Source organism: Lissotriton helveticus, chromosome 2_1, assembly GCF_964261635.1.
Source record: "Lissotriton helveticus chromosome 2_1, aLisHel1.1, whole genome shotgun sequence".
Taxonomy (NCBI): Eukaryota; Metazoa; Chordata; class Amphibia; order Caudata; family Salamandridae; genus Lissotriton; species Lissotriton helveticus.
In genome coordinates this window covers 795838923-795863501 of record NC_136059.1, presented here as the reverse complement: position 1 = coordinate 795863501, position 24579 = coordinate 795838923, and the positions used below count along the sequence as shown (strand labels likewise).

At 41.5% G+C, this 24579-nt stretch overlaps 1 protein-coding gene across 3 annotated transcripts in view; it reads left to right on the top strand.

Annotated features, from left to right (window-relative positions):
• The window catches only part of KCNN2 (potassium calcium-activated channel subfamily N member 2), a 656625-nt gene that overhangs the window by 420742 nt on the left and 211304 nt on the right, over window positions 1-24579 (top strand). The window contains exon 1 of one of the 3 annotated variants that reach the window (XM_078675529.1): window positions 16257-16326. The exons of the other annotated variants lie outside the window; for them this stretch is intronic. The gene's annotated coding sequence lies outside the window, so the exon portion shown is untranslated. Of the gene's footprint in view, window positions 1-16256; window positions 16327-24579 lie in introns of those variants that run through there. 3 annotated transcript variants of the gene reach the window in all.

Below are 24579 nucleotides of genomic sequence, written 5' to 3'. Positions count from 1 at the left end.
TTTATGCGTTGTGGGGAATGGTTGCTTTCTGTGCGCTGCTTTATTTTGAATGATTCGATGTGAGTAAACAGTGGCCCATTCACAAGTATGAAATCTAATATCGACTTTGAGCATGCTTTATTAGCACAAGGATATTTCAATCCAATCTCTTCCTTTTCCAGAAACAGGCCCAAGCACAGGAAAATGGCTGTATTGTGTGGTGAGACCTTTGATCCTTCGGGTGGCTAGCAGAGTTATAACCTTGGCCCAGTTAGGGGTGGAGGTGGAGGGGACAAAGTCCTGGAATCTAATTATGAGCTGAGTCAGAGAATCATGACAAATACTCATATCCTCATAAATCCGTGCTTCTTGTTATCCCCAAGAAGCACAGATATCACCAAAGTCACTTTGGTCCGCAGTCAGGGCACATTTTATTTTAATCTAGTATTGGTACCTGACCTAGATCTCTAGCCTAAGTAGGGAAAAATTGTATAACGGCAAAGATTTTGCCCATAATGTATAAATCAGTGAAGCACACAAACTTTTCAGTAATCACTATAGATATACATGCCCTCTCACATTGTACGGCCTATACCAGTTCAACACCAATCCCTGGGTATGTATTGCGATAGGCTACCTTGCGCAGGTACCGAACTAAGGGGTCTATTAGGATGGCGTCCGTCCGCCACCGCAGAGGAGGAGGGACCGTCCGCAGGGGCAGCGGCGGTCCCTCCGTGCCAATTAGGATGTGACCGCCACCCTGGCGGTCACATCCTGTATTCTTAACATTGCGGCGGGTGCTGCTTGCAGCAGCACACGCCGCAATGTTATAAAAAAAAGCATGTTTACCTTTGCATGCACGAAGCTGTAGGCACCGCGTCATGCCTGCCGCTTCCTGCACGCAAAGGCAGGGGGGTACCATAGGTACCCCCCATGTGCACCCCCCACGCCCCCTTCACCCCTGGGGGCGCGCAACGGACCCCCGAAGACAACACCGTATGCCTTTCCACGGCGGAAATGCCGCTGTGGAAAGGCATGTGACCGCAGCTATCCTAATATGGCTGGCGGTGTCTGATAGACACCGCCAGCCATGTTAGTGCTTTTCCGCCGCGGTCGGAAGGCGACCGCGACGGAAAAGCGGCGGATGGAAAAAAGATCCCCAGGCCATCCTAATCTGGTGGGGGGGTCTTTTTCCAGTCCGCAGCGGATAATCCGCATCCTCGGGCCGGCGGTGGATTCCGCCGGCCCGGAGGATGCGGATTATCTGCAATCATAATCGGCCCCTAAGCTGGTTTTTGGTCTCACTTGCTGAGTGCACAAACATGTGCATACACATGTGCTCACATGTTCATGTGAAACCAGTCCAGGGCATCTGACCCAAGCTACGCAGCAGCGGACCTTATCTTAGAAGTCAGACACTGGCAGTTAACACTTTCAGTCTATTTTCACAGAATTTACAGTGAGTGAGACTTAGTAAGTGGGGCCCACTCACAGTAAAAGTATAAAACGTAATAGTCCAAAAGCAAAAAATCCAGGGGGTTTAAATGAGTGGAACTAATTTGCTACAGTTTTGTTCCCTTATTAACAGTTTAACTTAAACAGCCCACTAGCATTCGCACATTGAATGCTAGGCAGCAGGTGCGCTCCTGAAAGCCACGCTAAACAAACAGCCTCTAAAGAAAGATTGCCTGAGTAGGAAACGATGCATAGCAATACCATTGTTCCTACTCTGTGTGCGGTCTCTGATGAGCAGCTTGTGACTACAGCAGCCCTTAATAGTGGGGAAAGAGGAGGCATCTACAGATGTGTAATTTACTTTTGTGTGCCGGCTACCATGCCTGCAGGTGTACGCAGACATGCTCCCTTTACCCTTGACATGTGTGCACAATCAACATGTTAGTCTTTGAGTAGGACTGCATGTTATATTGATTCAATGACCGAGAATGGCAGGAACGTTTTGATAATTTAAAAGGGCTTTTTGGATGAAGGTAATATAGTCTCATCGTCAAGGTAACATCTTATTCACATGTCCACCCTTTCTCATTCTGTGGTTAGCCGGAACAGCATAGAAAGTAGGAGGTGAATGCAGCCTCAGTCTAAAGCCCAAAGATGCCATGTAAGATTATCGACTACAAACAAAACCTGAAAAACCATAAGCGCCAAAATACAGACTGCTAAAGTCTATATCTTATAAATAAATCAGTTTTATAATGCATTCAATTAAAAAAAATTAGCTGAGCTTATTTTTCGCATATGTTAATGTTCTGTGCTAACTCTAGTCCTAGCATGATTGGTAGAAAGTGAGATCAGGCCACTGAAATATTTGTAAAGTCACCATTTGAGTAGTTTATTTTGAGTCTGTTCTTTCAGCAGTGCCTAATTTGTAAAAGAACAAGTGCTGGGGCCCCAAGGTTTGCTCAGAAGCCTGTGGCTGGCACTATTGTATGTCTGTGTGCTAAGTACCAAGGCTGCGTAGTCTTGATTCCACTTCATACCTCTTTAATCTACCACCCTACAGCCCTTGCCTCATAATTCACTCTTTCAGGTTGTTATATCTTTGTCACAGTTTTTCATCATTCTCTTCCTCCTTCTTTCCCCTTGAGTGTGTTTTTCCCCGTTTTGTACTGAGTCAAAGTCTGATGAGGAAAAATAAATGCCCAACCCAATAAGTGAGTGCCAGTGACCCCTACCTGCAACCTGACTCAAATTAAGCACTGTTTATTTTAGTCTGATTTCATATGCTAACCTAAGCAGATAGGTACCTCAGAAACTTTGTACCAAAATGTACATTGTTTTGTAGGTTCAGGAGCTTAATGCGTTTGCAATATAGTTTAAGCAGCCTAGCTATCCACCATATATCGCAGCTGTGTGTGGGGAAAACTCTGAGTCGGTTCTTGCTCTAAATGGGTGTGCTTGGACAGCGGGTGGGCAGCCTGCCATATGCAGGCTATAACTGTGCGAGATGCAGTATGTAGTCAGTTGATTCTAGATTTATGTCAGAAGGAAGATAATGCATTTTATAAAGACACACGGAACGCAAAGACAATACAAATAAATGTGGAAGAAAATACAACAATGAAAAATATAATGTACAAAATCATATTGTAAACATGATCAAAAGATAAACATAATTACAAATCAATACTACACATCTCTAAAAACTGAAATATCACATGTATTCCAGGTAGGATTCCAAAAGTTCACCTCAGGTGCTTGCTGACTTTTGTTATGAAATGCTGTCTGACCTTCTGTACATAGTAACAGGTACAGACGTAAGCACTTATATGAACAACACAACTGTTTTGGTGATTTTTAGCTATTAATAGCTATTGCAAGTCATGGCCTACTCGAGCACGTTTTCAAAATGTGTGTTTCAGAGGCTTTGCGGTCATTTTAAGTAGTGGAGTCTGAAGCAGTAATTAACATTTTCTTACTTTTCAGTGAGAACTTGTCTCATGGTGAAATCAGATAGGATATATTCTGTGTGGAATTTAAGAGAAAAGGGCAGTTGGTAGTATCTTTTTTAAGCCTCAGGGAAAAAACAAAGGGGCTGATTTAGAGTTTATTTGACGAGTTCCTCTGTTACAACGCAACGTGACAGCATATACTGTCTCCCTTATTAGGGGAGATGGTGTGGCGTAACTGCCAGAGCTTCCGACTTTGGAGCTGGGAACCCATGTTCGAGCCTCGGTGTCGGCTCAAAATGTTGTGATTCTGGGCAAATCACTTACAGCCTGATTCATCATTCTCCCGTTTTGCGAGCCCCTAATAGCGATTCATAACGAATCGCTATTAAGGACTTGCAAAACGGGATTCATGTAGGAATTGCAATAAATATTGCGATTCCTACATGTTCCTTATTTGCGATTAGCTAATTGCTAATCGCTAATAAGGAATAACTCCCCATGCATTCCTATGGGCCTGCAGGCCCATAGGAATGCATGGGGAGTTATTCCTTATTTGCGATTAGCAATTAGCTAATCGCAAATAAGGATGCGATTTCAAGGGTGCAGGGGTGTCCAAAGGACACCCTGTAGCACCCCTGAAATGTAATCTACATTGGTGTTGCGCACACACATGTCCAAAGGACATGTGTGTGTGTAACATGCAACTTAGAAAAATGCATTTAAATGCATTTTTCTAAGTTTTTGCTTTTTAACGAGAGGTCTGACCTCTCGGTAAATAGCGGCCCAAAATTGCATTTTCGTAATTTTAAAATGCTTCATGAATTGCATTTAAGGAATCTCAAATAGAGATTCCTTAAATTCAATTCTTCGCAAATGTGCGAATTCTTAAATAGCGAAATTTGCATTTGGGATGATGAATCCCAAATGCAAAAATTGCACTCGCAAAAGGCAAGATTGAGAATCTTGCCCTTTGCGAGTGCAATTTAGCTTGATGAATCAGACGGTTACTCTCGCAGTGCCTAGGAACAGCACCGAGAGAGCCTCACGGGTGATTACCCGCATTATACAAATCCGAGTATTATTAATACTACAGTAGCTTTCTTTATGTCCTCCAAAGTCTACATCTGGCCTAAAATCTACTATACATTATTCGTGTAATCATTCATCGTGAAGTTCTTATAAACGTGTTCCATAAAAACACGTAAAAAATAGTATTATAAAACCATCTTACTTCACCCTATGAAAGACATCAGCAGAAAGTCTGAATAAATGATGTTTCATAATTTGTCATACATATTAGACGTGATCCCTGGTGGTGTCAGAATGAGTCAGTGTGTATTTCACTAATTTTCAGCCTGGGGATATAATAACCCTTAGTAGAAAGACCAGAAGAGACATATACAGATGGGTACAGACACACGAACAGCTTTTCTACCTACTTACTGTACTCACCACGAGTTTCATTTCCATCCTCCTAGAATACAAATGTATTTAAGTCAAGTTACATTTAGCAGATGATATGGAACGTGCACATATATTCTACTTGTAATGATGACGTATGTTTGCAGATTCTCTATATAAGTTTAAAAACAATGACCAGTGATTGTTCTCTAATTTTAATAAAAGCATCTTCACACTCAACGGCATCTATTTACACACATTTCAATGTAAAAAACTATATCTGTGTTTTTTTCTCCCAATTTAAGGTATTGATGATAATCTCTATGGGCTATTGTTGAAGGGAGCTATTGTTTACTTACATGGAAGTAATTTGTAATTCAAAACAGATGTTAACCTTCAGCAAGCAATCATACCTTTGTTTTAAACGTGCAAGTTAGCAGTCGCTGTTTAGCACGATTTTAGGTATACATTTAAATGAATATTTCCGCTGCCCGGATTTTAGTCTTACGTATGAAATGGAAATAACAAACCACTAATTTACACTTAAGGGTTAACATTACATAGCCTTGTACAGTTTATTAAGCTACTGGTATTTGGCTAAACAGCGCACACACAGGTGTACTGGGTTGAAGTGAGTGCCATATATGTTATAAATTGCATATTTTTATCAAAATAAAATAATGCAGACTTTTGAGCATTGTTCAAATACTCTGCTAGTCCTCGATCATGAACCGTAACCCCAAACTATGTCCTCTCCTGGTATTTCCCTTGTGTTATCAAGGCATCCAGTAGAGCATGGTGCAATTGTTTGCTTATAGGATTTGTGTTGTCCTAGATTATCTACTCTAATGCACCTATTCCAAGTGCAATAAGTGGAAATTGAGACATTTTTCGCAAGCTAACCTCTGTCAGTGTCATATGTCTTTGAACAGCAGACGTGTATCCCATTCTCTCCCTTTGGGTCATAGTCAGGGCTAAGGGACCACCCTTAGATGAAAAAAGGGGCCAGGAGGAGAAAGAAAGGGCAAGATTTGTGGCTGGTCAGGCAACTTCAGAAATGGCATTCAGAAATAATCAGACAGGACGTGCAGGATTTGTTAACACCGTGTAATCTGATGAAAGACAGACAACAATTTGTTTTGAAGGTACCTGCAACAGTTCAAGGTAAGGTATGTGGAATTTTAAGATATGGGGCCTTTCCCACTAGAGCAGCAGACATTGCTGTAACTAGTTTCCCAGCTACCAGGGGACTGCCAGAGAACCAAACCGCGAATTCACAATGTCAAAACGAAATCAGATGGAGTAGAAAAAGAGTGGCCCACACCATCAACGAGGAAGTAAGGAAGGAAAAAGAATTTCAGAAACACAGGCCCAGGAAACAAACCTGTAGCAGGGGGTAATTGAGCAATATAGGCTTAACTGTGTAACTGCAAGGATGCAAGACGAATGCGAACGATTGTAATCTATCAATTGTTGTTGCCAGGCAAAGGAATGTAATCAGGAGACATGACTTCTTACTCTGACTCTTTTCATCCCAGTCCATGTTTTCACATGCCTAGTGTCTTCCTAGTCTGCTCCAGAATGCCTTAGTCTGAGTCCCTATGGCCCTGCCTATTGCAAATGCTGGTGGGCCAACCTTCTTTCTGTGATAGCCTCCATTGCCTGTCTCCTGATTGGCCCAACCCTTTGTCTGCCATATTGGATCTTGACCTTGCCTGATAGATGGTTTGTGATATATGCCGGCTGGATGCTCAAATACATTCTGACAGTCTTAAGTATACCAAAAAGAAGTGAACGTAATTGGTTTTAGAACCACAAAAGCAGAATGGTATCGAAGAAAGAAGAATATGAGAAAGTCTCATGTGCAGTTGGTGCCACAGGTTGCTAGGGTGCTATGAACAATTATTTGTCCAGTTTTGGAATCCTTAACAGCAGTTTGTAATAGTTCCAGTGAAGTTAACAGCAAGAGTGTAGTGTATACAAATCTATTAACCAAAAAGACTTTCTAAACACTAAATACAAATTTTGGGAATAATTTTTCCTAGCACTGATTCCTTGATACACGTTGAAGCTATAGACTTGTGCCCTGCCTCTAAACATTCTGCTAATTACAAATCATTAGATGCTATAAATCAGAATAAAATGGAAAAAAGAAGAAATAAACTACTGAACATAAAGGAAAATGCTACTTCTCTGCAGCTGAAGTATAACAAGTGAAAGACAAGCCACCGAAAAATGAAAAAAATCATGAAAGACGATCATAATTTCAAATACGTTTATTGAACTCAACCTTGGTCATAGGTAAGCTTGAAAAAAACAATGTCCTCAGAGGATGATAAAGTATAAAAATGGTGTTGAATCCAAATGCCACCCATTTTGAGCAATTTAGTTGATCTATTAAAATTCTTACCTGAAGATTTTGTTTCCTACTTTGGAAATTACAAGTTCCTTAAATTGTCAAATGAGGCTCAGTATATTCCACTGTGTCTATCAATTATAGCTGAGTCACCTCTAAGGTAGGCCCAAGTTGCCCCTGTGAACAGGGTGCAGAGTATGTAAAAGATAGAACATGCCCTAATGTGTGTGGCATGTCCTGATTGTGAATTACTGCCAATTTCGTTTTTTCACTATTGCAAGGCGACCTGTTCCCATAGGACAGGATGGGGAGTTTGCTTATGACATTTTATAAACATTACTGCCCCTCGGAACAAGGTAGGAAAATAAAGTTTAGTATACCTGAACTCAGAATGGTAAAATACATCTTTTAGTGAGGGTGATTTTTACATTCTGTGTTTGAAAATACCTCGTTTAGAAAGTAGGTATTTTCTTGTTTAGCCATCCAGTGTGCCTCTGCTAGGATGTGGATTGACTGTCTAGGTTTGGAGTGTCAGGGGTTGGAGAGGAGCAGCGGCTCCAGAAAGCCTTATGAGTCAGGGTTGGGCTGAATAGACCTGGGCTGCAATTCGAGTAGAGGAGGAGATTTCCTTTCTCCTGAGTGGGTCAGGTCTGCTGTCCACAATGATGTCTCCACCTCCTACCAGTAAGCTGCACCATAGAAGGCAGAACTAGTTTTGGCTGGGCACCGGGCTTCTCTGCACAAAGAGAACAAAGACTTGTTGGAGTATAAATATTAGACCTAAAACCCCTGAACTTTAGACTACTTCTGGAATCAATAGATACCTTTGCCAAGGAGAAGAGCTGGAGAAACTGAGAAGTACTGCCCTTGCTGTGTGTAAGGGGTTGACCTGCAGTTGCTGTTTCTGACAAATAAAGGAGAAGAACTTTGCTGATTTCTGTGTCACCTGCTTGATGAAAGTCTCCAAGAGCTCGAGTAGAGCTTGTCTCCTGTTTTGAAGTCTCAGGAACTCAAAGACTACCCCCACAGCTCCCCTGAACTTACTTGCTGAGAGTTCTGACCTTCCAGGAGTGCCTGTGGCTGTGTGTGGCCTCTGGAGGTTGTTTCTGCTACTGGGAGCTGGAAAGCAACGCAACAACAATGAAAATTGATGCATTGCTCTTCTTGCAACTGTTTTTTCTGATGCAACGCTGAGGTGCAAGAAGAGTCTCCACGTACCACAGCACCGCTGCTGAAACTGACACAGCGCCTGTCGCCTCTGCTAGAATCAATGCATCGAGGGACTCGCAGCAGAAGAAATCGATGCATTGTCCCTGTGCGGCAAGTTTTTTCCGACGCATCACCCGCAGATCAGAGTTGTCTCAGAATCGACGCGTCACTTCCCCCTACAGACTGGACCCGACGCATCGCTCCCCTGTGCCCAGCGGAACTGTCACATCACATCCACGATGGTCTCAGGCAACGATGCATCTCTTTGTTTTTTTACACTTCCCATCGCTGCGGCTGTTTGGCTTGGTGAATTTTGTTGCGATGACAGGTACTTTCCAGGAAATCACGCATCCAGGTACTTTCCAAGAAATCACACATCCATAGTTTTCTATGGACTCAGTTGCTAAAACCTTTCAAAAGTAATTTTTCTTAATACTTTTATGTTGGATTTTTGTCCTTTTGGTCTTGTTAAGTTTAGATAAAGATAATTTATTCTTCTAAACCGGCGTTGAGTCCATTTGCGGTGTTATCACTGTGTTACTATGAGTGTTGGTCCAAATACTTTACACATTGCCTTTGGGATAAGCCTGTCTGCTTGTGCCAAGCTACCAAGGGGGTGAGCAGGGGCTATCTAAAGTGTGTATCCCCCTTACCCTGACTAGAAGCAAGGGTCCTTATTTGGACAAAGGTACCTACCTCTGCCAACTAGAGACACGCATTTCTAACAAATAAAGTAAAATATGCAGGAGCGGCTCCTCCATGAGTGCGGAGGAGCACCGCTCCACTAAAACAATGCCCCAGAGCAACTGAAAAATAAAATGTTAATACAGTTTATTTATGACCATTTTATTTTACAGCAACCTGTCCTTAACTGAGTATCAGGGCAGGGCGGGGCTATTTCTGCTGAGTGGCAGCAGGGAGCTGTGCATTTGTTTAAAGTGTGCATGCCCTTTTGGCCAGCTATCTTGCGATGGTCAACCTGACATGCACATATTAAACTTCTCTAACCAAGCTGTCTTGGAGTTCTGAATCATCATCAAGGATGCCATCAATTAGAGGCTTATGTTGTGAAGTCCTGCGTTGAAAATGTGTCACTGTCTGGTAGTTCAGAAGAAGCTGCAGAGCTGTGATCTGGAGTCCTGTGTCGTTGTTGAGGATGTGGTTGCGGAGGGGCTTGAAATGGGAAGGTCTGCGTTGAGGGTGGGTCTTGTAGTGGCTGTTCCGAGGAGACTGCGGGCTACGACACAAGGTCCACTGTCTGGGATGTGTTGTACTGCAGCAGCTCCGAAGTGGAGCTGCACAGAGAAGCATTGCGCTACATTGGTTCTAACCACAGCTGGACTTTCAACCTTCAGCCCCACTTCAAAGGGTACAGGACTGGGGTGGAACCACTTTGGGTCAAGACTCACAGCAGACAGATCCAGGTGCTGAGTTCAAAGTGGTTGGAGCTTTTTTTGTCCGTAATCCGGATGTCAGCCAACTAACCCTTGCAATCACTCTGGTGGTCCTGAGATCAAGATGCAGGATCAGTCCTTTTCACTCAGCAGGGATTCAGAGTAGCAGTCCTACTTGCAGGCCAGTACTGTAGTCCTTCTTAGTCTTCCACAGGTACAGGGGTACCCACTTTAAAGTAGGAGAAGTTCTGAAAGTTTCCACCCACCTAGGCGTTTGGAATTTCCTGCCTCTTTGCACTCGACCTAGCTTGTCTATTGATCACAAAAGACTAGTTTTCAGCCATATGTGAGCGTGTTCAAGCAAAGGCTTTGTGACGTGCAAGTGTGGTAGGTGACCGCTCCTTCCTGCAAACACCTATTCTCCTTTGTCTCTCTGCCTGGGAGCAATGCACAAGGACCAATTTCCAGTCTCACCTAGTTCTAGACCCAGAATATAGGTTGCAGTCACCAAATGAGTAGGATAAGAAAATGCTAAAGTGGAATTGTGACTTAAAATCTGACTTTATCATTAAAGAGGGTTTTAAATTACAATTGTTTAACGTTCCCATGTGTTGCCAATTGAAAGTTTGTACTTATTAAATGTAATAGGGCAACCCAATGTTATCCTAAGGGAGGGGGGTAGGCATTGCAGTTAGTATTTAAAAAAAATAATTTCACTACCAGGACATGTAGAAGTAAAGGTATATGTCCAACTTTTTAAATGCACAGCACCCTATGCTCTGAGCTGTTTAGAGCCTACCATTTGGGTGACTTCTATGTATTACAAAAGAAGGTTAGGGCCTGGCAAAAATGCATTGTGCCATTTTGGAATGGTAGTTGAAAACTGTACATATTGGCTGCAATGATTGGCCTGTGATGTGTTGAAAAGGCTACTGTGTTTTAAAGGCTACTTAGGTGGGTGACACAATTAGTGCTATAGGCCCACTAGTATTATTTAATTACAGGACCTGGGTACAGGTAGAAACATTTTACTAGGGTCTTCAAGCAAGTTAAACCTGCCAATGGTGTAAGCCAATGTTACCATGTTTTTGGGAGAGGGCACACACACTTTCAACACCAAATATATCATGAGTGATGTCACTGACCATGTCACGAGTGATGTAATATGTGAGGTCATAAGCAGTTTATTGTGGGGTCACGATTTATAGTTAACTCAGCTAACTACAATGGTTGAATTTCTCTGGTTTCGTAGGAGTGAAATCTGACCCTAACTATAAAGTCCCTGTAACCTTTGGTTTTTTTCATTGAATTTCTAAGGTTTTTTAAATGCTAATAACGAACAATAATGTCCCTGCAACCCTTTTTATCTGTGAATTTCTAAAGTTTTTTTAACTAACATGGCATTTCCACAGTTCCACATGCTTGGTCTGTCATGGAAAGGAGAATGATATTGTGACATGTTTACCCCAAATTGGTAAGCCCGGCATGAGTTACATTTCAAAAATCCCTTTCTGGAAGAGAGCCAATTGCCTTCTTCTGAGATTTCAGGGCTACTTTTAACAAGCACATTACTCATTGAGACGGCTCTCCTGAAGGTGATCTTAGGTGATTTTTGGGAGTTTGGGACCTATTACTGGATCATTAAGGATTAAAGGCCAATTTGTTCTGAGAATAGTTCTCTATTGTCGCTCCTGTATGCTGTAAGTTAAAATCAGCCTGGTTTCTCCTTCTAATTCTTGTTTGCTCCCACAGTCATTTCAAATGCTATCACTGTAAGTAAGTTTCCTCTACTTACATCTTCTGTTTTGGCTATGGCTAAATAAAAAATTGTGGCAGTGTATCCCCTAGAAACAAATCTTTTTTGGGATTCTATTTGGGCCTTTTTCAAATCCAGATCACTGCTACAAATTCTTTTCAGTCTTAACATTTCTCCCTATGGAATACTACGGATTCAATGCTGAGGGTGAAAGCTATTGGCATGAATTACCTGCTGTTTCCTTCCTGCGCAATCTAGTTTCAATCCTGTTGTTTTTTATAAACACATGAACATCGAGGAAATCAACCTCATGTAAGCTTATTTGAGCTGGAAAGTTAATATTGATTTAATTGCAATTGATATCAGCTACAAAGTTCTGTGCGCTGTCTTTAAATCCCCTCCATATAACAAGTACATTATCAATGTAACAGAATCAGCAGATCACATGCTTGTCCATAATCTCACTGAGGATAGCCATGAGGACCCGCTCCTCCCACCAGCCCATATGCAGACAAGCATAACTGGGGGAGCAGCTGGCCCCCATGGCGACCCCAAGGATATGCTGGAAGATCTCACTGATGAACATAAAGAAATTGTTTTCTAAGCAAAATTGAGCCATGCATAATAACAACTTGCTATGTTCATACAGCATAAGTGATCTACTGTTAAAATGCATTGCTTTTAGTCCATCTTTTTGGTTTATGCTTAAATAGAGGGTGGTAACATCTAGAGTCCCCTGTATCCTGGGGAAACAATGGTAAGCTGCAAACGTATTCTTTTAAAAAGAAATCAATGTAGCGGAAAGTGTTTTCCAAGAGACAGTTCCTGGCAGAGATGATGGGCCTGCCTGGTGGTGTTATGGACTTTTTGTGTCTCTTAGGATAAGGTAAATGACCGGCATTACAGGTTGGTCATGTCTTAAAAAGTTGTACTAATCAATGCTAGGCAATCCTTCATTTTTCCATGTTGCAATTTTTGAATAAAAAACATTGTATACTGCTCTAAGTGTTTGTATCTTGCTTTTCTTCTAATATAGCAAATCGTTTAGATGTTTGGGAGCCTCTTTCATGTAGCCCGATTGCAGCCAGATAAGGATGTTGCCGCCTTTGACCTGAGTTACGGATTACTATCTGTTTGATGTTCTGCAATTTGATCAATAATTCTTGGAATTTTCTATTATGGTTACTTCCCTTGATGTGAGCTCTCTGTATTGCATAATTCTGTTTTGTCATCTGAGCTATTAGATTTTGATTGAAAATATCGATCAAATAACGGGACATGATAGATTTAAATTTTGATTTAGGTTTGAAGGTCATCGCATTGGTATCATGAGTCCTTAATCCCTGTTGCAATATCATTGTTTCTGTAGACAGTCCAGAGCTGGTCTGTTGATCTTCATTTTGTGGTGCTTGCAATTCTTGAATGAGTTCAATATCTGAAATAGGTAGATTTTCCGAATGATTGATAATATTAGTGTTCTTGGCAAGGTTGGCTGACAGAATGTTTTTGTTTGCGCCATTAGCTCCCTGCAAGTGATATTTTTTTAGCTTGAGTTTGTGAATCAACTTGTAGATGTTGATTCTGGTTTGGATATAGCTAAAAGTACTCTATGGACAAAATGAAAGTCCCAGGGCTAGAAGCTGTTTCTCCACTTTCTCCAGAACCCGTCTGACAGGTTGATTACCATCTTATTGTCCTGCTGTACTGTATTTACTTGCGTCTCCACTTGGTGATTGGTTGTTTCCTTCTTCTTGTGTTTTCTATGCTGTTGTCTTCTTTCTCAATGCCTTTTGTTTCTCCTTTGTTTGCTTTGTAATTTGGCACTCTCGGTCACAGCGTTTGGTCTCTGTTGTCTTAAAAAATCCAGTTCCTTCGCTAGTGTGAGATTGTTGCCCCTGGTTGTACGATCATTTGGTGGCCTGTTTCCTTCAGAATCGGATTCGCTTTCTAAGGCCGAGCTCAGATCAGAAGCTGATATTGTGCAAGGAAGTACTAAACTGATTCTATCATCCTGATTGACTATGTTTTTTTCAGTTTATTTTTGTATCTTCATTGCATAATATTTTTGGGAAAAAAGTAAATATTTGGCCATTCTCATAGTCTATTTTATCCCTTTGGAGTTTTTGGGCCTTTCTATTTTTTTATAATTTCTTCTTGAAGAAGGTTTAAAGTGGAATCACCAGAGGCTACTCAGTATTTTTGAGCGTTTCATTGGGGGGTGAGAAATCAAAGTAGATGTTGAATGCAATTAGAGGTATTCCCATCTCAGTCAGGTAAAACAGGATTCACCCCACTGTGAGAGTTATATTGAGTAGCAGTTGATACAATTTCACTTGGATTTACAGGTTCGGCAATCTCCTCTGTGCAAGTGGTTAATGTTTCCTCCACACTGAGGATCTGTTTGTCTAATGCACCCATTGCACCCGTAATTTAATTCATGATAGAGAAACAGGTTTAATAGGTGACTTAACCACTGTGGAACCCGGGTGTTTTCTTTTCCCCATGACCTAGTACATATAATAACTGAAAAATGTAGTCCAAATGTAACCTCTTTTAGATAAACACAAGAAACCAGCAAAGAACAAAGAAACGGAGCCAAGCGGTTTGGTTACAAATAGCAGTAAGTATAAAAGTCCACTGCTACATCAGGGACCAAAGTCAGGGCAAAATGAATATAAATGTCAGCAGCTCAAGAAAAGTAGAATACAGCTATCTCAGGATACTTGCTGTGCTCGTTCAGCCAGGGAAATCAAAAAGAATTCTATCACCACCAGCCAAGAGAGAGGTCCCAGCCCTGCCTCTTACTATAGCTGACGGGCACGGACGGGCGCACCCTTGGCCCAGTTTTTGCCCGAGGACGGCCTGCACACGTCCCGCTTAGTCTTTGAGTGGGCTAATACCAAGAAGGTGATGAGTCACGCTGGAGTTATGGGCGATGTAGTGCTTTAGCAGCTGCACCATGCTATGGCACACCCCCTGCTTGGATCAAGGCACCAGGGACAAGGAAAGCACTCCAGTAGCAAGGTCAGGGGCCAAGAAAAGAGTCCTACTCATGCACCCATACAGTCAATCACATCGCCACTTACTCACCAATACAGATACACACGCATGCACCCTCTTACTCATACAGATACTAACATGTACTCACTCACCTTGACACAAGAACCCACACTCATCCATATAGACGCAATCACAGTCCCTCACTGACACATACAGTCACTCATATACTCCAACGCGTACCTATACTGCCTTTCACATATGTCGTTACTCACCCATATGACATATCCGTTCATTCACTGAGACAGCCATACACACACTCAGTCACTTACACAGCCCCTCATTTATGCACTCACTAACCCATATACCTCTGACACACCCTCTCACCCACCCACACAGACAGACACCCATACAGGTACTCCGGCAACCAATCAATCACCCATACAGCTACTCATGTATCCACTCACACACCCATACAGCTACTTAGACACCAACTGAAAGACTGATACGGATTTCTCACTACCTAGTCACTCGCCCATATGTTCACTGAGACACCTAATCACTCACTCATACAGTCAGTCACACACCCACTGAATCATCCATACAGGCAGTCATAAATCCAATGATTCATCAATTATTTAACACTTATAAACTTTTTAAAAACAGTCACTGGATGATGTCATCAGTGATGTCATTTGAGATGTCATCAGTGATGTCGTAAGTGATGTCACTGACCATGCCATGAGTGGTGTAATATGTGAGGTAATAAGCAGTGCATTGTGGGGGCACGAGTTATAGTGAGGTCAGCTAACTATAACTGATGAATTTCTCTGGTTATGTACAAGTGAAATGTTAGGCTAACTATAGGGTCCCTGTTACTTTTGTTTTTTCGATTAATTTCCAAAGGTTTTCTTAAATTCTATTTCCTAACTATAACGTCCCTGTAACCTTTGTTTTTTACAGTGAGTGCACTTGCCAAGGACACACAATGTGAATACTGCGTGTTTTTGACAAAGTGTAAAACACATATATAGACATAATTTACATAAAGTTTCAGTGTAGCTATTTATTACGATACTAATTTAACTTTTGTATTCATCGAAATAACTACATCATAAATGCAGTTTCCTTCTTCACAGCAACGCCTGGAGGTCGTAATGACATCAGTAGTCACGAATACAAATGACAAAGTGTAAAATAGATATACAGACATATTTTACAGAAAGTTCGAGTTTAGCTGTTTAGTAACATAATGGTTTGACTATATTTTAACAACATATTTATAAAAAACAACAGTTTCAAAAAATAGCTTTCAACATCAGAACTCACAAATAGAACATAACTACCAAACAAAGAAATGTAATTGGTTTACACAGTTTTACAGCAAATTGGTGAAGTGTAGCATATGTGAAAAGCCATTATCTCGGGCTCAGAACTAAAATGTTCAAGTGGTACAACAAGTATGCTGTACCACTTGAAAACATATCACAAGATGCGACTTACAATTCCCTAGAGAAAAAAGGAAAGGAATCAGCCTCCAGACCGCCACCCCTGCTCCTGACAACAAAGTTCCATCTTAAGTGGAGAGAACATGCAGTGAAATGTCACCAGATCTAAAGCGTTTTGCTACCTTCCGCATGAACTGTAATACCAACGTAACAGCTGGGAAGCAGTCTGTGGATCTAATTTTCCTGAATGTGGAAAACCATAGTTGTTAATTTTTATTCTTCTTTTTTTGCAGCAGTTCAAGCTCTGTGAAAAAAAGTAAACAAAGGACATTTTTAGGATTTCATTTTGAACATTAGGCAGCCAAAACAAGTTACAATGGTGAGTGGAAAAGAGACTTCTTAGATGCAACTTAAGGCTGCTGGTATTATAGTACCTTAGTATAGTTTTTATCTATAGTAACAGAATGAAGCCCTGTAATGTTTTATAAATTCATTACCTTCAGTTAAAAACAGTCTTTCATTTCTAACATTATGCTCTAGACAATACCCCTAATAGGCCGAATAATGTCTCAGAAACTCATAATTCATATACATTTCAACACAATAACATATTGTTCTAAGAACTTTGGTTCTAGAAATAGCAAATATAAGTTTGTTAGCTTTTTAAATAGTCTTGATTTGAATGACATCTCATTGCACGCTGTCCATCCTGTTTGACATTTTTTATATATTGTGTTGTGTGTAGAGGTTATATTAACTCCTTCATGAAATATGTTTGCTATAGTTGTAAAACTTCTTTTTTAAATGAAAATTTGTCCAGCTACAAAGTATGTCATTTTACCATCCACTCTGCATCCTTATAGCATGATTATGACCTATTTACCATACATTTTTACTAACAACGTACACCTAAGTTCTAATCTGCAGTTTGCAAAAAGAACAATTGATGGACTGAATGCAGAACAATGTCATATATTCACCCCAGTACAGAGATCCGGGCCTAAATCCATCGTTTTTGTGCTCACCGTGCCATTCCAGTTTGGACCCAGCCATATGCAAATCAGTCTTGATCCTGCACCCAATGGGAACAGTCCAGCCCAAACTGCCAGGCCAGGTCCTCCCTGGACTGGAAACAAGCATTCTAGGACAGGTTCTGGCTTTCAGCCCTCATCAGCCAGGATAGCTTGACTCCAGTGGCATGGAGAGCACCGGACCCATGTCTGGGCATACTCGGGGTGACAAATGCAAAAAGAACAATTGATGGACTGAATGCAGAAGAACATCATACATTGACCCCAGTATAGAGATATGAGCCTAAATCCATCATTTTTTTGCTCACCATGCCATTCCAGTTTGGACCCAGCCATTGCAAATCAGTCTTGACCCTGCACCCAAATGGAATAGTCAAACCCGAACTGCCAGGCCAGGTCCTCCCTGGACTGGAAACAAGCTTCCTAGGACCAGTTTCAGGCTTTCAGCCCTCATCAGCCAGGATAGCTTGACTCCAGTGACATGAAGAGCATGGACCCATGTCTGGGCACACCCGTTCCACTCGGGGTGACAAATGCAAAAAGAACAATTAATGGACTGAATGCAGAACATTGTCATACATTCACTAGAGTACAGAGATCTGGGCATAAATCCATTGTTGTTTTGCTAACAATGCCATTCCAGTTTGGACAGGTCATATCTTGATGAGAATTTATGGTTACATTTTCAAAGGCCACTGCTTGACAATCTGGTAACGTCAAGTAGAGGAATCGTTCCGAATTCATTTCAGTGCTAGAAGTGAATTCCCAATTTTCACAATTATTGTTCCATTTATAACTTAAACCAAATAATTCATATATATTAACATCCTCTTCCTCTAATAGTCCTAGCATTGCTATAAAAAATTCTTGCACATCCTGCTGAATATTTTGAGAAAACTTTACTAATAAAATTCAGTACTCTACCTTTTACACCTTTCTGTAGCTCTTTTGGTGTCAACTTGCCTGTCTTTGGCTCCAAACAGGCTATAGCCTGAAATGGATGTATACATTGGATAACAATTGACTCACAAACATTTAAAACCTTGACATGGTTCAGGAATGGGAACAAGTATGATATGTTATGCACAGCTCTAGCTGGCATTATATTCTCCTCTAATTTATTGTTCCATATAACTTACTGTGTGGACAAGAGAAAGCGCTCCTCTACAAATAAATACACAGCAAACGTTTGCCAGTTATCTTGAGTTTCTTTTTCACTTTATAAATACAAGTCAATAGTCTGTGTTTCAATCTTGTAGTGAGTGTCTCGACAGCTGATACAAATATACTCTTATTTTTCATAGCACACTTTGTTAAATTTTATAATCTCTTCTTCAAAGCTATCATTATACTGGTGTCCTGTTCTGTAACTCCTCCTGTACAAAAGAAATGAGCCTGCACATAATCACAAACCTTTTTTACCTCTGCCAAAATACCATACAAAAGTGCTCTGCTCATTTCTTCTAAACCTAAAGAAGGAATTTTCACATGGTACAACCTCCTAACTAAACTTTGCATTGTTGAGAGGTATACAGCTTACATCCTGAAATGATGAAAGGTGCTTTGCCACACTGTCTTTTATAAACAAGGTACTGAGTATCCCTCCAAATGTGTATGCCTTCTAACATTGCAAGGATCCAATCCTTGTAAAGTACTTGTTTACTTTTTTAAACTTCACCTTGTAAAGATATGTACAAATATTTTTAGTATTATAATGGATTGCGTCAAACACTACAAACACTACTACAATATCATTTGTATATAGGGCCTGACTATGCCTTCCCCGTACCTCTCTTCAATAACTTGTTCTACATTGCTAGACATCATCACCTCTTTCGCTAAAGGAGTGCCATTCTTCATTTTATAACATTGTCCTCTTTCATCAATAGCATGAACCGATGTGTTTAACCTGCAGGTACCTTTTTACATTAAAGAAAGGCTCTGTACTAGGAGAATATACCCACTCTCCACTTAACGTTGTACAAAAGATACTTCTATTGCCCAATATTTTCTTCTGGTTTTGTCTCCTCCTGTACAACACTATTTTGTCAAGATTCTTCATTCTATAATCAAAATGAAAAGCTTCCTGTTCAAAGCAAAGACCTTATCAACTACTCCTTCAACTTGTTCTTTCTGTTTCAGAGCCTCTTTCCTTCCTCTATAGTTCTCATATTTCTCAATACAGTCACAACCGCTCTACTTCAAAACATCTTGGCTCTGATTTCCTTAAACTGCTTCTGTCTCCTGGTTAATGTGTGTCCATCTTTATTGCATTCTTTCCTGTTCTTCTAACATAGATTTTGACCACTCTTATTGTTTCTCATAGTTTTGTTTTCATATTCATCATTTTCAAATCTCTGCAGGTGTCCAGATATATTTCTAAAAAATGACTGTGTCCTCTTACCAGTAGTTCTTTTTTCTTTTACCACTTTTTCCGCATTTGTCCCCTCTGGTATTCAATTTTGCAGAGATACTGTAGTTACTTCTATTGCTTTTACCTCCAAACGTTTGTAGGCATTCTAACTATAGTTATGTATATATTGTTCTGTAAAAAAAGTATATTTAATTTTTACTCTAGCCAACATACCAACTACTTTATTACTGACTAACACATAATATAAAATGTTTTATGTTATGTTGCAGTTTTAAATCTCCAGATGAAAATAGCTATATAACTACATGCACTTACTTTAATATACCAAACCCAAAGCAAAACACAAAACTGTATTTATTAGTTACCTTTTACATTATAACACCCTCTCCTACAACACAGCTGCGCCATATCTCATTTCTCACTTATACATGGTGGAAGACTAGTTTATCCCTTCTGTAGTAAGTTTTAAAAATGAACATCAACCAAAGTGTAGAAGTACATACAGTATCTCAACACTATAAATCTGAAAACACAACCTAAGTGCATTTTGTGTACCTCTCTACCTCTGTACCACTAGTGTATGTAGTATCTTAGTACATTTCTACTGAATTTTGGGAAACTGTGCATATAAAAATGTACACATTAATCTCTATAAGCGCAAATAGCGCCCTAATTCTTCCGAGTACATGCAAAGAGTGTGTGACAGGTTGCATATATAATTCGCCAGATGTTTCTAAAAGACTGCATATTCCTCATTAAAATGTGTAAATGTGTGTGTTTGTGGTTGAATACATCAATACTCCCTGGATGACTTAATGTGTGCATAGGTAGATCTTAACTGATTCCCTGAGGATACAGGTAGTGCCTGAATGGTTCCCTGAGTTTATGAGGACTCCATGCGTTGTTCCATTTCTGCATAGTTACTGCCTGTGTGTTTGCATGAGTATATCACTACTATATGGGTATTTGGATAAGTGCATGAGTAGTCCCTGAATGATTAGATAAGTGCATAACTTTAGCCTCAATAATTCAATACATGCGAAGATAGTGGTTGGATGATTAATTCAGTGCAACTCTAGTGCCTGGATGATTGCAGACGTGCATACATAGGATATGGGTGATTTATAGAGTGCATGTATAGTAGATATGTGATTATTTAGGTGCATACATAGCACCTAGCAGAATGGATAAGTTCATGAGTAGTGTTTCAGTGATTGGAGGAGTACATGGCTGCTGCCGATGTATTTTTGGTTGAGCGAATAGGTAGTACTGGGGTGTTTAGATAAGTACATGGGTGGTGCCTGGATTATTGAATGAGTGCATCAGTAGTGCTTGGCTGATTGGAGTGCATGATAAGTGTCTGAGCGATTGAATGAGTCCATTGTTAAAGTTTGACTGATTGCATGAAAGTAAGTGTAGTACTAGGGTGATCGTATTAATGCAACAATGTTGCCTCAGTAATTGAATGAGTGCAGAGGTACTGGATGTTTCATAGGTTTACTGCAGTGGTACTGCCTACGTAATTGGATGAATGCATGGGCTTTTCCTCAGTATTTCTTTGAGTGCATAGGTTGTGAGTGGGAGTTTGGATGAGTGCATGGGTTGTGCTTGGCTGTTTGAATGACTGCCTAGGTACAGCCTTGGTGATTGTATAAGTAAATGGTTAGTGCCTGGGTGATTGGATGAATGCATGGGTAGTGCCTGCATAGTTCAATGACTAATCAGTGCATATGTGATCCCAAGAGTGTATATTAAATGCCTGGGAAATTGAATAAGTGCGTAGACAGTGCATGAGTGATTCGATGAATGCGTGCCTGATTACTGCCTTGCTTACTGTGAAAGTACCTCTATTGTTGTTAGATACATAACAGTTGTGACTATATCTATGACTCATTGTTTAAGTCCTCCTGTCACTATGAAACTACCTGTTTTAGTGTATCGATCCTTTTCTACTGAGCTATGTGTGAGTGAAATCTAGAAGTCAGGAAGCTGCTTAAGACTACTCTTTTTGCGTTTCATTCAGCTGTAGCTGCAATACATCCTCACGGTTCCTCCTAAGCGCAGAGATACCCCTTCGGGGGTCGATTCAAGCTCTATACAAGTAAATAAATAAATATCACTGTTGATATATAATTGGATACTGCTAGAAATGGGATTTCTGGTTGGCTAAGGCTTTCTCCAAAGCCAGGCAGAAACCACCACCCTAATCAGGGCAAGGGAGTTACACGCTGAAGATAACCCATGCTCACCCCCTTGGTAGCTTGGCACGAGTAGTAAGGCTTATCCCAGAGGCAATGTGTAAAGCGTTTGAGCAACACACACACAGCAGCAACACACTAGGCACACCACAAAAGAAATTCCACACAAGGTTATATAAAAAATAACCTTTGTATTATCATAAACACATTGGAATCATAATCACACAATATATACTGTGCCAAACGGCACTAGGCAATATTCACAGGGGACTATATACAGGACCAGGCCAATCGGGCCACGGTCAGAACCATCAGAATGCAGGGAGTAAACATAAAACACAACCAGTAACTACTGGTACAATAATGACCTCCGCATTATTATGTTAGGCATAAAATACATTAGGCCCAAACCTCCTAAGCATAAACACAATAGGCCTCACCAGCATAAACACATTATGCAATAATCATGGTGCATAAATCACATTTGGCATCATCCTAAAACCTTATAGCATTACACTAGGCATAAAACACCGTATGCATCTTATCAGGCATAAACTACATTAATAATTAGTTAATCAGCCTGGATAGCTTGACTCCAGTGGTGTGGAGAGCCTGGGACTCACGTCTGAGCATATCCAGCCCACTCGGGGTGAAAATTGCAAGAAACACACTTGATGGACAGAATGTAGAACAATGTCATACATTCATCCCAGTACAAGGATCTGGGTCTAAATCCATCTTATTTTTGCACTCCACACCACCCTGGGTTAGACACTGGCTATATGCAAGGCTGATAGCCAGAAACCGGTCCTTGGATGCTTGATTCCGGTCTGGGAAAGACATGGCTTGGTAGTTCGGACTGGACTGTTCCCATGAGGCACAGGGTCAGAGCTGATTTGCATATAGCCAGTGTCTAACCCAGGGTGGTGTGGAGTGCAAAAAAACAATGGATTTAGGCCCAGATCCTTGTACTGGGATGAAAGTATGACATTGTTCTACATTCTTGCCATCAACTGTGTTTTTCCCAAAGAAATGATGGCGCTGGTACTACTGTACCTCCTGGTTCCCCACTGGGACCTTCTCACAAATTCGGCCCAACGTTGCAGCTGCCCGCGCTGGTGCGGTGCAGCTGTGGAAAAAAATCAGGCACTGGCACCACTAGTGCCTCGTGAGCCCCACTGGGATTCTATCAATAATGGCCCCCAAACAGAAATCAGCATGGGCACCTCTGTGCCCCAGGGAACACCAATGCAGCTCCGGGCACTGATAATCTGCCTCGGGGAAAACCCCTCTCACCGGGGCCCTTCTGGGGAGCTTCACAACACGAAGAAAAAGCCAGAATGCAGCCCCACTCACCGGAGCTCTGCAGCAGGCCCCTTTTGTCTCCATCGCAGTCCTTAAGCACCGCAATGTGCCTCGATAGGGTGTGTTGCCTAGCTCTCACTCACCGGGGCTCCTTGTAGACACCTCCGGTCTACAACTGGCAGGGCTCTCTCCTCTCCTGGTGGCGTGCGGGGCTCCTGCAGCTAATGGGGGCCCTGCTCAGGGAGACCCCAACCTCAGAACTTCTTGGGTGACACGCAGGGCTCCCACCAGGACCTGGGAGCCCTGCTCGGGCAGGCGCGGACTTCCTTCCTTTGCGCCTCCTTCCACCTCGGTCCCTGAGGCCTCACCCAGGTCCAGGCGTTCAGCCTGACTCCCGGCTTGTGCCGAGGCGGTTCTCAGTGACAGTGCCACAGTATGGGGTAGGCTCCCGGCTTCTAACTAGGCATGAAAGCGGGTGGGCACCCGCTAAAGGCATAAAACAGCGGGCTCCTGCTGATCCGCAAAACCCAGGGTGGGCTCCCGCTTGCACCACGATGCCGGGTGGGCACCCGCAACCATCCTCAAACGCGGGGTGGGCACCCACTTCGGCAATCTACTCAGCAATGCAGGGTGGGCACCCGCCTGAAACAAAAGGCTTAAAGCGGGGTGGGCTCCCGCTCACCTAAAAAACACAAAACTTCCCTCTCGACCTTCTGATTTTAACAAATCACAACATTACTCCTTTAAATAAAATTTATCAACACAAGGTGGACATTTTTCTCATTTAGCGTATTTTATTATTTTATATTTTTGTTTTTTGTTATTTCTTAGTGTTATTCTTATTTGATTTGAAACATTATTTTACAAAAAAATACATATACTTCAGTATTAGAAGACTTAATACACAGATCCCAAACAGAGAAAATATAAACTAATGCAATTATGTCAAAATATCATACACACACTTTCATACATTCAACACTCATACTTAATTCTGTATCGGAGGAATCACAAGTTGTTGTGTGATGAGTACGCAAGGTCGACGCGTTTCGGTGGAGTATGACCACCTTCCTCAGGACCTCTTAGCAGAATCCACAAGCTTACTCAAACAAAAAAACTTTTTATACTCTGTATGGATATCCTGATTGGTCTGTTAGGACAACCCACTTCTATTTGGATTTCGTGAAATGTCAAGGTGGGTGCTATAGCTATGACACACCACTTCTCATTGGATTTCGTTTATTTTCAAGGTGAGTCCTGTAGGATATACCTATGACAATCTATGTTATCTTATTCCTAGGTAAAACACTCTGGGGAGTAGGGAACTGTCGCCTTTTATTTGTATAGGTTTTCTCCAATCAATGCATTTCTTTCGCATAAATGAATCCCCATTTATACTTTATCCATTTGTATTTTTCTTATCTTATCCGATGGTTTCACTAAATCTGTGGCAGTCCACTAATTTTTTGAAGACTCAGTCACCGAGCAGCGTGGACGCCTTGAAAACCACGTTCCAAACTCCCAAAGGTAGCAGCTCACCTAAAACAGAGCAAATGCGGGGTGGGCACCGGCTCCGTCTCTCAGCAGCAGGGGGGAATCCACATTCCGGGATTCCCCCTGCAGTCACTGCAGCAGCGGGCTGCCGGCTCCTCCCAACCACAAAAGATAGCACTCTTTCTAGAACCAAAAGCAAAGTGCTCCCAAAGTGCTAGAGGCCAGAGTCC